We start from the raw sequence: 14,095 nt of genomic DNA, 5'->3' as shown, positions 1-14,095 counted from the left end.
GCCAGTTTTATCTCCCTCAGCCCTGCAAATGTTGCACGGGGCTGTCTCATCTCTGTGCTATGAACATAGAAACATAAACTTTGAGCAGCAAAAGCAGTGCTTCAACCAAGACTTTTGATCTGAAACTCAAACTGTCTGGGTTAAACCCAGACATCTGACCAATCTAGCATGTGTGCATGAGTGTGTATTTGTGTAGCTGTAGGAGAGAGGCGGAAAAAGAGAGAGAGACGCAGGGCGAATTACTCACCCTATAGATAGAACAGGAAGTTGCAACCAAAATCTGTAGAAGAAAATCGTGGTTGTGTTTTAACAATCCATACAAGTATGGTCCTTGGAGAAAAGCAAGTAGATCACTGGCAGCTTCTCTGCTCTTAATCTCATTTTGCCTTGCCATGCACTATTCCAGCTGCTGCAGGGAAGGAAGACAGCCAGGTTTTTGCTGTTCAAAGGTGGCTTCTCATGTTCCCACAAGGTAAGCATGTGTTAACTGGTAAATGTTTCCCAGCATGCATACCACAGTTAGGCCCAGTCAATGGGTGGGAGTACCAAACCTCCTAGTTTACCAAGCTTCAGGGGTTTCCCTGAAGACTGGGATGGAGCACAGGCTCACCTCAAAGCTCTTTGGCTGCAATGTCTGTGTGGCTTGGAGCCATGTTCAAAGTCCAATGCATATCTACCCAAAACTGTGTTCCAGAAAGAAATCGAAGAACTGGGATGAGAGGGAAGGCTGAAAGAACCCAACAGCTCTGAGTAAGGGCATCGTCTCCTATGCTTTGATTTCTCCTTTGTCCAGCAAAACAAGACTTGATGCATTCCTTGTAATTTAGCATGACTACATTACAATGATAGCTCACTTCCTCACTAATTTCTCCTTTCCTTTGCAATAATCTACAAACTTTTAGATTTTAACTCCCTATTTGGAGTAACTTATTAGTTACAGTGGTGTGTAATTATTACTATATTACTGTAATTATCATTAAATTATGATCAGTATACCCTGTACATGAAATCCCAATTAATTTTATCTATACTGAGAGTCTGAAAAATGTTTTTGTAATCAAGATCATTTAGGATAAAAATTAGATGCTAACATTCATAGATTCTAAAATAACGCTCTTGAAATGTATTTTAAGTGCAGTTGGTTGGAAGTTTTCTAAAAATGTGGTGTTTCAATGGAAAATGCTGTTTATGTAAAAAAATTTTCCACAGGAAACAATTTTGCCAAACTTTTTCTGCTTTCTGACAAAACCAATGTGCTGTTATACTTACAGATGCAGAAATGTCTTTGCCATTGAAGACAGTACAACTTGGGATAGGAACCCAGTACATGAAAGAACTGGAGCATGGAGTATAAGTGCCAGGAAGCTGTTGAGCAGCTCAAGGGTACACATAAAAACTAAGTCCAGATGAAACATTTGTCTTTGATCTGATGAACTGAAATGCAATGAGTCTTTCCACAAATGTCAAAGTGTTTCATGCTGGTTGAAAATAGTTAAATGAAACATTCAGGAATATCAGCATCAAGTACTTCTTGTATACTCTGACCCTCAAAACATTTTGGTATTTAGTCACTTTAGTTTCCGAAGAGGATAAAAATAATCATACTGGGTTTTCTGGCAGATCCTCAGTTACAATTTGACCACTTAGATTGTAAGTAACAAACTAACAAACAGGAATCCCCATGGAGGCTCAAAATACTTGGTTTCAACACAAAGAACATTGTAGACAATAAATCTGAGAAAGATGCATTGTATCCTTTGTATACAACAAATAAATTGAATTTCTGATTTAAACCTGAAACTAATCTCATTTTAAATGAGTCATAAAGACCTGATCAGTGTCTGTATAATACGTTCCATTCATACTAATTAAGTGCCATGTGACAGCTGGATTTCTTGACATTTGCCTCTATTACTCTCAGTTAGGCAATGTCAGACTCTTATAATTACCACTGAAAATACTACTACTGCAATTTAATTTTACGTGGCTTGCTTAGTTTTTATTTATTCACTTACCATCTTCTGGGATTCATTGCACAATATTGCTAAAACACTTTAAATGTGACATTTCTTATACAGCTAATAAATATTTTAGATCATAATTACTGAGTTTCATAATCAGTGCATAATTTGGATTCCTCTCTAACTGTAACATACACACACACACCCCATATGCACACAGTTTCCATACATAGAAGAAACTTTGTTCTTGCTGCTGTACTTACTGTAGCAGCATTCAGGTTTAAAGTGTTTCTTAGGTATTGCTAACATGCAACTGAAATTAATATAATTGTGTGCATTATGATCATCAAAATAATCCTCTACCATGACCAGTTCTAAAAAGAAAACAGCTGTGAAATACTGTCCAGCCTTAACATTTTTCTGCTTAACTTTTTAAAATTTTCATATAATTAGATACACTCTGTTGATTGAGGTATTTTGTTTGATTTTTGTGAATATAAAAAAGGGAATTTCAGAATACAATTAATATTTTCTGCAAGATTTTAACGGTATTAAAATAAAAGCATATGGGCCCCAAATAAATTGCTGTGTGTCCTTTTGATAGCTACTTTTCAATAGTTTCATTGTAAATTACTGAGAGGCCTGATGACTGTTATTTATGCATGTCACTCTAGGAACACTAATTTCACAGGAACACTAATTTCAGTAGGATACCTGCTTCACACTGTTGGACATAAGATCAGGAAAATCAGGAGCCATTTTCCATCTGTATCTTTTGACCTTATAAAATTGGACATAAGATTTCTGAAGCGGGAATATTTCTATTTTGTGACTACGCCATACATTTGACACAACATGACACAAATCTGGTTTGCTGTCCGCCAGCAGCCAGCTGCAGCACTAGAGTGGGCTGCTCTGGGGGAACCTCATTTGCCTCCTTGTGACAAAGCTTTCCTCGAGGGTATTCCCCAGGCACGGCTGCAGCACATCTGAAATGGAAATACCAGCAGCAGAAGGTAAGCCTGTGCACAGGGCATGTTAGGTATTTGTGCTCTCAAATCTTTGCCTGCAAGTATCAGAAAAAGCATCATTAAAAAAAAATCAGCCCATTTAAAAGACACAAGAGAAGAATCTGGATTTTCAATGGGAGGCACTCATTCAAAATTTGATTTTGAAAACAAGTAATTGAACAAAAATTAAGTTTGCCGTATCCCTTTAAAAATAATAAAATCTTAGTACTAAAATCTTGCATCAATGAATATGAAATATGTGTAAAAACTGAATGAGCTTCACATAATTTATGATGTTTAGATTTTGTGTATCAGCCTCAAGAACAAAAGAATTAGTCTGTTACCAGTTCTATTTCAATTGTTCTTATCCATTAATGTAGCAATATTTGTATTATCCTTAAACAAACCTCAGGCTAATAATGTTTGTCTCCAGTTTTATATTAATCTATACAAATTAAAATATTTCCATTTCTTTAAAATGCATCTTTACTGAAAATAAAACTAAAAATGATTAGACAAAATCTGAGCCAAAATGAATAAACGCTGCTCTTTTACCTGCCATTAGCATTCTCTGGATGCACATACTATTCCACTTTATTCTGAAAATCCTATTAAAATAATAATAACAAGGACTGAGACTGCTGCTACTAATGCATTAGATATGCTGGTGAAACTGAGCTCCCTAAGAGTTCCTCCTGTGAAATGCCTGCTGTTATGACCATTAGTTGCCATAATGACCAGTTCAGATTTTCGACTATTTTGTAGATTAAAAAAAAAAAAAAAATTAATAGTCTCTTAAGGGAAATAGTGAGCTTTATAGTTTGGGAAACAAAACCAGATGGGAAAAAAAAACCCAAAGAAAACTAAAGACACCCCTCCCCCTCAAGGCCATGAAAATTGTACCATAGGGAGCCACCCTACATGTGACCGGGCCTGTTTTTATATTAACTTCAAAAACAAATATGAGTACAGTTCTGACTTTACTCTCTAATGTGGCTTTTCTCCCACATTTCAGTGAGAGGTTTGATGTTATATCTGTACACATTTAACAAAGTGACATAAGCCCAATATATACTATGTTCAACAATATTCATATTTCGTTATCAGAGAGCACAACAATAGTTCTATTGTGTAGGGCAGCTCTTCTCAGAGGTGGAAGGAAAGCTGCACACAGCCTTCCAGAGTGGTCCAGAAATACGATGGTGACACCAGACTGGCTCATGTAAACAGGAAATCAAACCAGGATGTAAACTGGACTGCTTCCATATTCAGTAATACTCAGCTAAAAATAAACAGGTTGAATAGAGGTAGGAAAGCCAATTCTCTCTGTAAACTCATTTTTCAGCTTGAATTTTCAAGACCTGATAGAAAAATTCAAATAAAATGAGTTTTAGTATTGCTTTCTCAATATGTCTGCCATGAGATTGCAGTCACATCCAGAGGGGCTACTAGTGTGAAAAGAAGAATGGTAAGTCTCTCTTTTCGGAGAATAATAAGGACTTGGAGATGAAGGTTGAAAAGGGATATGACTGCTCTATAAATATATCAAGGTATTAAAAAAATCAAGGGGAAAGGAGTTCTACTTAAGCTAAAAGACAACATTATCATAAGATAAACAGACTGTGAAATCTAGAAATGATTAGGCATCTTGTTCAGAGAAGAATAAGGAGTTCTCAGGCAGCCTTTACAGAGTGAGGAGGAGAAGGTGTTTTTTTCTGTAACAGAATTATCTAATGTTATTGCCTTCGAGACCATCTTGTGGAGTTCACCTGGGAGATCCTCTGCAGTCCTCAGTTCCTTATGAATTCTGTCTGCTGACCACATCTTTCTCAGAAGAAAAGTCTTTCAGAAAAGGAGGAATTCTTCAGAATTTAGAAGACATGAATAATACACATTATACACAAACCATTAGTGAAGTTTCCCTTCTGCAGAAATCTATTTGCAGTACTGTTCTAAATATTGTGATTTGATGCATATCATGTTCTTAATGAAAATATAGAAAAAATGTGGCAATTCATTTAGCCTTTGTTACTTCACCATCTCCATCAGATATGCCAGATGCCATACAAGAGGCTCAGAGCATGACAAACTATTAGTGACAGAGCAAAAAAAGCATAATATCCTCACGTATAGCTGAAATCTGTGGGACTGAAAGTAGGCACAACTAACAACAAAGGTACCCTAATGGGTGGCTGTCATTATTCCCATCATAAGCCATATATGAATACAGTGCAGATATCAATAAAACATAGACATTCATAGCATACTCCATTAACAGCTAATCAAGGCAGTGGCATTGCCACAGACTTTGTGACATTGGCATAAGACCTAGAAACCAAGTAAGTCAACTGGTCCAGCAGTCAAAGAGGGCTCTTTCTTCAGAAAATGGTCTGTGTGATTCATTCTTGGCACCTCAGGCCCACTGGAAAAGCTGGATAAATAAATAGATGAATAAATAAAGTGCCTGTTATTTTCTCCTCAGGTATAGAACTTCCTTAGAAACCTGGAGGCGGTAGAAGGAGAAAAGCCCAGACAGACTTGGCCACAAGCTGAGCATCCCAGTTTAGGAGTCACAGTTCTGACCTAGAGACTCACACGGGACATCCTAGATGGCAGGGGCGGAATTTAGGTGGCTGCCACAAGAAAGAGGAATCATGATATAGTAGAGGCGGTGCATGTTCTCATTCATGTGCAAGCTCTGAAGGGAAGGATTTTTACACCATCTAGAAGATGATGAGATGATTACAAGACGTAAATGCAGACTCTGTGATAAAGGCCTATAGAGGAACTGCCCTCCAGTGCAATGGAGTTCACTCTAACTTCCACCCTGTTCCTAGTCCTCATGTCCTCAAGGATTTCCTTTCTTCCTTCTTGACATACTTTAGCCTTCTGACACCAAAAATTTCATTAGTGTATTCTTATTTTCGATTAATGAAGGTGATGAATAGAACCATTGCATGATACTGTGCCCAAGACTGAATTCTGAGGAATTCCACTTGCAAGTAGAGACCCAGAAGAAGATGTTGCAAGGACAGCCCGCTCTTTGCTTTAGACAGTTTCATATTTACCTTACAATTTCTGAACTAATCTCCATCTCCTTACCATAACTAGTCATTGATAAGCATTGCCTGACTGTTTATTAAGGTTAGATTTATCTCGTTTTCTTTGGTTTTGTTTTGTAAAGAAATAAATATCAGCATTGAAGCTAGATACTAACATATGTGATCATTAAAAAAAAAATGTTGGCGTACAGTTTTGGCTTCTCTAACCAGACTATTATGATGGAATATTCCTCTTAAAATGCTGATTTCTGTCTGCTGGCACCTATATTGACACTTGTTGATTTAAATTTGATGGAACAAAAGAATCCAGAGAATCAAAAATATTAGCATGCAATGTTCAGTGGTTAAAACTGTTCCATGTTCATCATACTTAGTTTCATAGCAAACTAAAGTGGGTGGTAAAATCTATAAATTTATGAAGTAAAATAGGAAGAGGAAGAAAAAATTCATTCAGTTGTGATAATAGGAAATCTGCACAAAGAATGAGGGTAGAATACAATGCAGCTGTTACATTTCAGCATCACTTATTGAAGAAAAGTAACATGAGGCTCTTTTAAAAGTATCTCTTTTTCTCCTTTTATTGAGCTCTTCTGTAGAAAAATGCAGTAATTGCTCAAATAAATCAGTCATAAAACTATTCTGCACATATATTTGGCTATCATTTTTGAGCATGCACTCCTGAAAACGCTAAGACTTCAGCATTAACATAACTTGGTTGCAGTATTGATTGTATATATGTTTATAATTATTTAGCTTTAAAACAGCTCACTGCTTTTTCCCTACTGGTTGTTGTACCAATTTATACTTTCCACAAGTAGGGAACACCTCAATTTCCATTCATCACAAAAGAAACTCCACTTGATTAGAGTCAGAAACCATTATACTTGGTTATGTTTTCTAAGTGCAACATGTTCTCTGTACCTGGAATAAATGACATACCTGCTACATTACCAGATGCATAGTCAGTAGGCAATTTTCTGCCAACATGGGTTTTTTTGTTGTTGTTGTTTTCACATCAGTATTAACCATCTCAATCAAAATGCAAAACTCACACTCACTGCCATCTGGATGGTTATGCTGTCCGGGGACTTTGTGTTTACAAATTGAGAATGGCTTTCCCTCCTCTATTGATGTAATTTCACTCACTAAATAAGCAAGATATAAATCATCATTGAGTATTATGGCATCTACTAAGCATTTTCAAAGCACTGTGTGTCAGAGAATGTAACTGAATGGAAATTATTAATATCAAGAAAGAGAAAGATGGCATAAGCATGTGGGTAGAGCAGCAAAGACAAAGTTGTGCCTTTCATTACAGACAGCATCTTGTCATATGTCAAAGAAACAACAAAGCTAATTTGAAAGTGTGCGTGATGGAGAACACAGTTGAGTACTTCTAATTTATGATTAGCAATAAACACAGGCAATGTACAAAAAAAATAAGAGGTAAATCTGTTCCATTAATGGATTTTGGAGTTACGGAACATGCCCTATAATAGACATACTACCTGGACTGTTGATATTTTTTACAAATGACTATGGTGTCAATGTCTTGGAAGGATATATCTGCTGAAGAAGTGTCTAGGAAGTCTCCCAGAATAATATACATAACTGACAAACATTTAATAGATCAAATCTGCTATATATACATATAGGCTGTCTTATTGGAAATACCTGCAGTATCCATTAGAAACTCTTTGGACTGCAATATTTTTATCCCAAACAACCAAGAACCCAAGAGCCTGTAACATAATAAATCACCTACTTTTTTCCATACTCTATCTGACAAAGTCAATGATTAGGTAATATCATGGCTGAATGCTCTGAATACTAAATATAAAAACAGAGAAAACTAAACTACTCAGGTCCACACACAACTACTAAAGCAGAATGTTCATGAAGTTAGCTGTACTCATGGTTTAAATCTGCTTTTAATTTTAGCCTTTACTTCCATTATACAAATCCAATGAAGTCAACAGTTACAGTATTGTAAAACTAGTAGAACCAAATAAACAGTCTTTTAATATGCTCAACAAAATTTGCCATTCCTGAAAAGCCTGATCTATGGTTAAGCTCAAATCTACATGCTGCCTAAGCTTTTTTTTTTTTTAATCCTTGTTTCATTCTAAATGAAACATGAATGGTTCTCTTCTATATTGCTCTCAGAAATGGAGATTCACACGTGAAGGCAAACACTCAGCAGGAGTGGCTTCTCAAACACGGTGATCCCAGCATCAGTGCTCAACCCATGCTGTAGCAGAGACACAGCATCTTGGAGCTGTCTCCTGCATATACTTCAGGCACAGAGCTCCAGCTGCCTAACTGTGTATCCGTTGCTAAACTTAGTGCTTATTATCCTGATACCAGTTTTTATGCAGGACTCCAGGGCAGATCTTCAATACTCTGAACTAATAACCTGTACTGATTAAACCAGAACAATAATAAACAATAGAATCAGTAGACATCGGGATAAATATGGTACAATGAAGAAGAGTCAACATGGCTTTTGTAAAGAGAAGTCATGCTTCACTAATCTACCAAAGTCCTCTGACAGAGTCAATAAAACATGTTGGCACCACAGATCTGTTTGATACCATCTGCCTGGATTTCCAGAAGGCACTCAGCACTCAAAAAGTTTCCTCCCTCGAGGCTCTTGAGGAAGCTAATCAGACATGAAGAAATGTTCAGAAGATAGGAAGAAGGGAGAGGAACTAATAGTTGCCTTTCACAGTAGAAACAGATTACACATGGAGTCCCACATGGCTCTGTGCTGAAGCCTGCATTGCTCAACACAGATCACAAGTAATAATAAAACAGTGTCAAAAAGGGATGAAAATGTTTGCTGATGACACTGAATTAGTCAGAGTGATATAGACTATAGTTGATTGCAGACTCACAAAAGAACCTCCTACCATGTAATGACTAGGCAATAAAAATTCACTGTAGAGAAATGTAAAATGAAGGCAAACAATGCTAGAAATCACTACAAAAGGAATCAAGAACATAAAATATCCTTTTGCTGTTGTATAAATACATGACACATCCACATCTGCAACAGTGTTCATAGTTATGTATCCATCTGAAGACAGATATAGAAGTGCTGTAAAAGATACAGATAAGCACAGCAAGTATGGTTAAAGATATGGAGTGGTTACAAGATGAAGAACAATAAAATAGATGAAGGTTTTTATTGTGAAAAGCACTAAGAACACCTATGCCAAAGATAAACAAAATCAGGAGTGGCCTGGACAAGGTGAATAGGAAATAACTGTTTCTTTAAATCCAAAATCTGGAAGATATTAAATGAAACCAGAAAATGCCAGCCTCAAGGTAAACAAAAGGAGCTATGTCTTCATTCAGCACATAATTAACCAGTAGAACTTGTGACAGGACATTGTGGATGCTAAAAATGTACCTGAATTCAAAAAAGAATTTGATAAATTCATGGAAGAAAATGACACCAAGGGCTATTCAATACAAAAGCACAGCATCTAGTTTAGGAAGCCCTAGAATAACTGATCACTAGATACTAAAAAAATATTTTGGGAATGGTCTCTAGAGGGTCCTTATGATCTTCTCAGGACACTCACTTGGTGGTCACTATTGGAGACAAGGTGCAGAGCTAGATGAAACTCTGATCTTACCCGTATTGCTATTATTCAGGTTTGAACTGGGGTTATGCACTGCCAGTGTAGAGTCGGTGTGCACAATAAAGGTCTGTGTCAGACCTGCAGAATGCGCCTGGAATTTCTGAGGCAGTGCCATCCTACTGCACATGCACAGCTGCACTTTTTTCGCAAACATCAAACCTACTGTACACGTGGAGCCACAAGCTCGAATGTGTTATGAATGTCCAGGGTTTCCAAAACTATGTCAAGCCTCCACTCACAACTGTGCATGCTCATTGTAATTGCAAAACCATCAGATTCACCAGGAAAAGGGCTGCTGCATACCTCAAATTAGATAAATACTGAATTCCTCTATATCATGCCAGACAAGATTTCTAAGTGAGAAAACAGAAAGACGGTAGTCCTAGTCGGAATATCGTCTTTATCTGGAGTGAATGAGGCTTCTCTGACTTGAAAGATAAGGTTTTATATCATTTGATGGTTCTTGTTTTCATTGCTGCAAATGACATGCCTCTTTGTCTCTGCTTGGTGGTAGGATCTAAAGGTTTGTTAGACAGTTACTTTTCTTTACCCTTGTTATATTTGTCGTCACAAGTTTCACCCTCATAATGAGAGGTGGTTGAGTTCATGATAACACACTCAAATGTCTGCTTTTTTGCCAAACTGATCTTCCTGGTTTGTATTACACATGTGAATGAGGCTCTCAAATGCAGAGGTGTGGCTCTATAGTGAAGTAAACTAAGATAGGGTCTTAATGATCTTAATTTGCCTTGGTGTTTGCTTTGCTCTTTCAACATAGTTTTCAAAGTGCATTGACCTCTAAATAATACAGGCTGCAAGTGTGTCTATGAAACCTCTATACCTTTAAAATATTTTAAATTCCTGAACTATTTAATGTGTTCTGTTATCTGAAACAACTTTATCATAGATGTTGGCTAATGCTGTCCTGTTGTGATTCATTTCCCTGCTGACTAATGAGTTACTTAGCTGAATTTCTTTAATGAAACTAGTGCAATAGTCAACTGTGAGCAGGTCCTGGTCAACTCTGTGTTCAAATAATTCCATTACCAATGCTTCCAGGCTCTGCTAGCTGCCTCACAAATGAGCACAGACTTATTGTAAGTTTATCCGTAATATTCTCTGTACAGTGAAAAAATAATCTCTTCTGTTTCTGCCTTCTATTGGATTTTTATTATTCTTGCATGTTCTTTGGTCAGCACAATACCAGTATGAGTTCTGGGATTTTCCCCAAATCTACACATTTTCCTCAAAACTGTTTCCTTTTCTTTTAGGACTAGTCCACTTCCTACAGTCAATTCTCTGCCTTTATTTTAGATGTCTGTAAGAATTGGTGAAGTTCCCTACTAGTCATCCAGAAGGTTTTTTTGTTTCTTTAAACATAACATTGCTTCTCCCTGTCTGATAAATTATTTGTAGATTATGGTAAGTGTATTGTGCTCTTGTTCCTCCTTGGTCTTATATCTTTTACATATTCTTGTACTCTGAAATAAAGTGAGATCTGTTTGTCTAAATGTAATGTAAGCCTCCAGGCTTACATTAAATTACAAGTTATATTTTTCCATCTTTTAAGTTTTGTCACTGAAAAGTTGGCAGTGGAGATACCAAACCTTTCTCAAGAATATTTTCTAGGAATTGTTATACAATTCACCTATCCAGAGCTTGCCCAGACTGTTATCCTTGCTGTCCCTATCATTGTGTCTCACTTGACACATTATGATTTTCATGTGTCTCACAACAAAATATGGAAAGTTTTCTTACCCTTCCTGATGTGACTAATGAGGCTGGTGATTTTGACTGTTGCTGAATTTTCACAGATAAACTTTCTGACATCTAGTGACAATGTGAAATAATTCTTCTTCTGCTTGAGCATAATTCTGCTACCTCAGCATCAATGTTCTCCATTTGCTCCATTCCTGCCACAAGGCTGCTCCAAGGGCTGCTTATGAAGCAGCTTATAAACCTGTATCATTTTCCCTTGTTTTGCACATGTTCAGGAATTATGAGGCTTTCCAGCTCACACTCTGCTTTCAGCAGTCAGCTCAGCAGAAGCAGTCAATCACCAAAAAGCTGGAGTTTCCATTAATTTCAATTCTTGGCTTTTCTAAAAGGAAGCATTATACATGGGTATAGATAATTTATTAGAGATTCCTCTCATTTCATCTCATCTCCTAAAGGCTTAAGCAAATGTAATTCATCAACAATGAACAGCCTAGTTTATATTTTTAAAAGAGTCATATTTTAAGCTGAAAAATGTCCTGAATGACAATACATGTCGATTGCAAACACCCCCAGCAGCAACTGCAATCCAATTTCTGCAGGAGATTCTTATGCAGCCAACAGCTGTACAGGGGACAGGGGCAATGTGGGAGCAGATGTTTGTGGTCTTTTGTCCTATACAGTATTTCTGCCAGAGCAGATCGGCCCTGCTTAGACTTCTTGTTCCACATGCTCTGTGAGGTGGAATGGAGGGAGCCAGCATGAACATTCATTCAGGTCAACCACAGGAAAAGGGGTACAGGGAATTACTGATAGTGCTGCTGGAGTCTAGTTCACACTGGCTTTAGCAGTTGTTTATTTAGAGTATATCGACAGCTGCTGAATTCTGAATCTCTTTTTTGTGGTGCGGCTGCAAGAAATGAAGACTTAAGCTTAAGAACATTAATAATTAGAGAATTCTGATGTGCACTTTTATTCTGTCATTAGCAATAATTTGCAAAGGCAGAAACAAACTTAATCTCATAAATGTCATACTCCATCTTGGCAAAAAACACACATAGAACCTTTAGCATTTTAAAATACTTTCAGCTTCTGCATGAAAAACTGTGAAGCATCTGTCTCAAAACCCAGGAGTTTTTAAATACCTTTCTGAAGATCGGGTAATTATTTTTTAATATTATTACTTCATAATTCAGTTGTGTGTAGATTATGTCCTATGAATGCCTAATACGTAATCGTCTCACTCCTTTTGTTGTCATTTCTGTGCACTTTGCTCACTAGACACTTGTCTAATGCAGACTTCTTTGTTTTGACTTCCCAGTGATCTCAGCTGTTTTTCACAGAACCTACCTTTCAAAAATATTTATGGTAATACATTTTCAGTTATTATTTCCTTGTAATCTTTTGAGTTTATCATTCCCAGTGGATTATGATAGATGGTTACTAAATGTAGATTTCTACTCACTAAGACTTTAATTTCTACTAAAGTTGAACAAGAAAGATTCATGATGCAAGCTTTAAAAATCCAAATCTTACTTTCTACATCCTACATTCTACTTTCTATATCTGTTTGTGAGACAGGTCGACAGAATATTTCCAGGTCAATTTTGCTATCAAGAGAAATAGTTCAATAGAAAAGGAGTTTTTCCAACAATGTCGGTTGAAATAGGATAAAATTCTAAGGATTAGGAATTGAGTGTAGAAAATGTAGGTCTGTTGAATGTACCTGACATAATAATGTGCATGTAACAACTAGCAACATACATTAAAACCCTTCCCTATTTCCCTCTCTCTTCAAATTCAGCAGGTGGGCAGTCTACAGGTAATGGTCTCCCACCATAATGGTCAGTTAATGGCCACTCAGTGACATTCACTAAAAGCCCTGACATTAACAATTTGTCTATTTTTACACTTCTTAATTTTTTGTACTGGTATTTGGTGTACACAGAGGTCAAAGAGTGAATTTCAGCAAACATTTAATTGTGTTTCTTTCCAAAATTTCAATGAAGAAAGTATGAAAACAATTTTTTGTCATGGTAGGTCAGATCACAGTCCATCTGGGTCCACATCCCCCTGTAACCTGTCTCTAAAGTGGCCAACAGTGAATGCTAAGGAAATGAATGCAAGAGATGACACATTGATAGAGTGGGACTCCAGAGGCATTGGCACTTAGCAGCTGAAGGAGATCCTAAGCTAGAGTTTATATATTGACCATCCTGTGCTATAGTTACCAAACAGTATCTGCGAATTTGTCAGCTCCTGTACTTGACACTATATATTTCATGTCCAAAACATTCTGTGGTATTGAGTTCCACAACATAATTATATGTTATGTGAAAAAGTACATCCCTTTCTTCATTTTAAATTTGCTGCCTGGTAGGATTTAATTTGATTCCTCCTAATTCCTTGTATCACAGAAAATTATGACTAGCCTCCCTTGCATTCACTAGTTCAGAGTTCTCTCTCAAATCCCTCCTTAAATTTTCTTTTGTAAGCTGGTGAGTTCAAATCTGTTTTGCCTTTCTTCATACAGAAGCTATTCTAGCTGCTCAATGATTGCAATTTTCAGCTGTCATCTTTAGACTTGACTATCTTGAATAATTCTTCAAATAAATTTTCAAACTTATCACTGGGATCTCTGTCTATCCAAGATTGTTTATGGCTAGTTTATTGAGTAGTATCCATCTCAGTACAGA

The sequence above is a fragment of the Strix aluco genome, chromosome 5 (genome assembly GCF_031877795.1).
Source record: "Strix aluco isolate bStrAlu1 chromosome 5, bStrAlu1.hap1, whole genome shotgun sequence".
NCBI classification, from domain to species: Eukaryota; Metazoa; Chordata; class Aves; order Strigiformes; family Strigidae; genus Strix; species Strix aluco.
Note: the sequence above shows the minus strand (reverse complement) of the source record.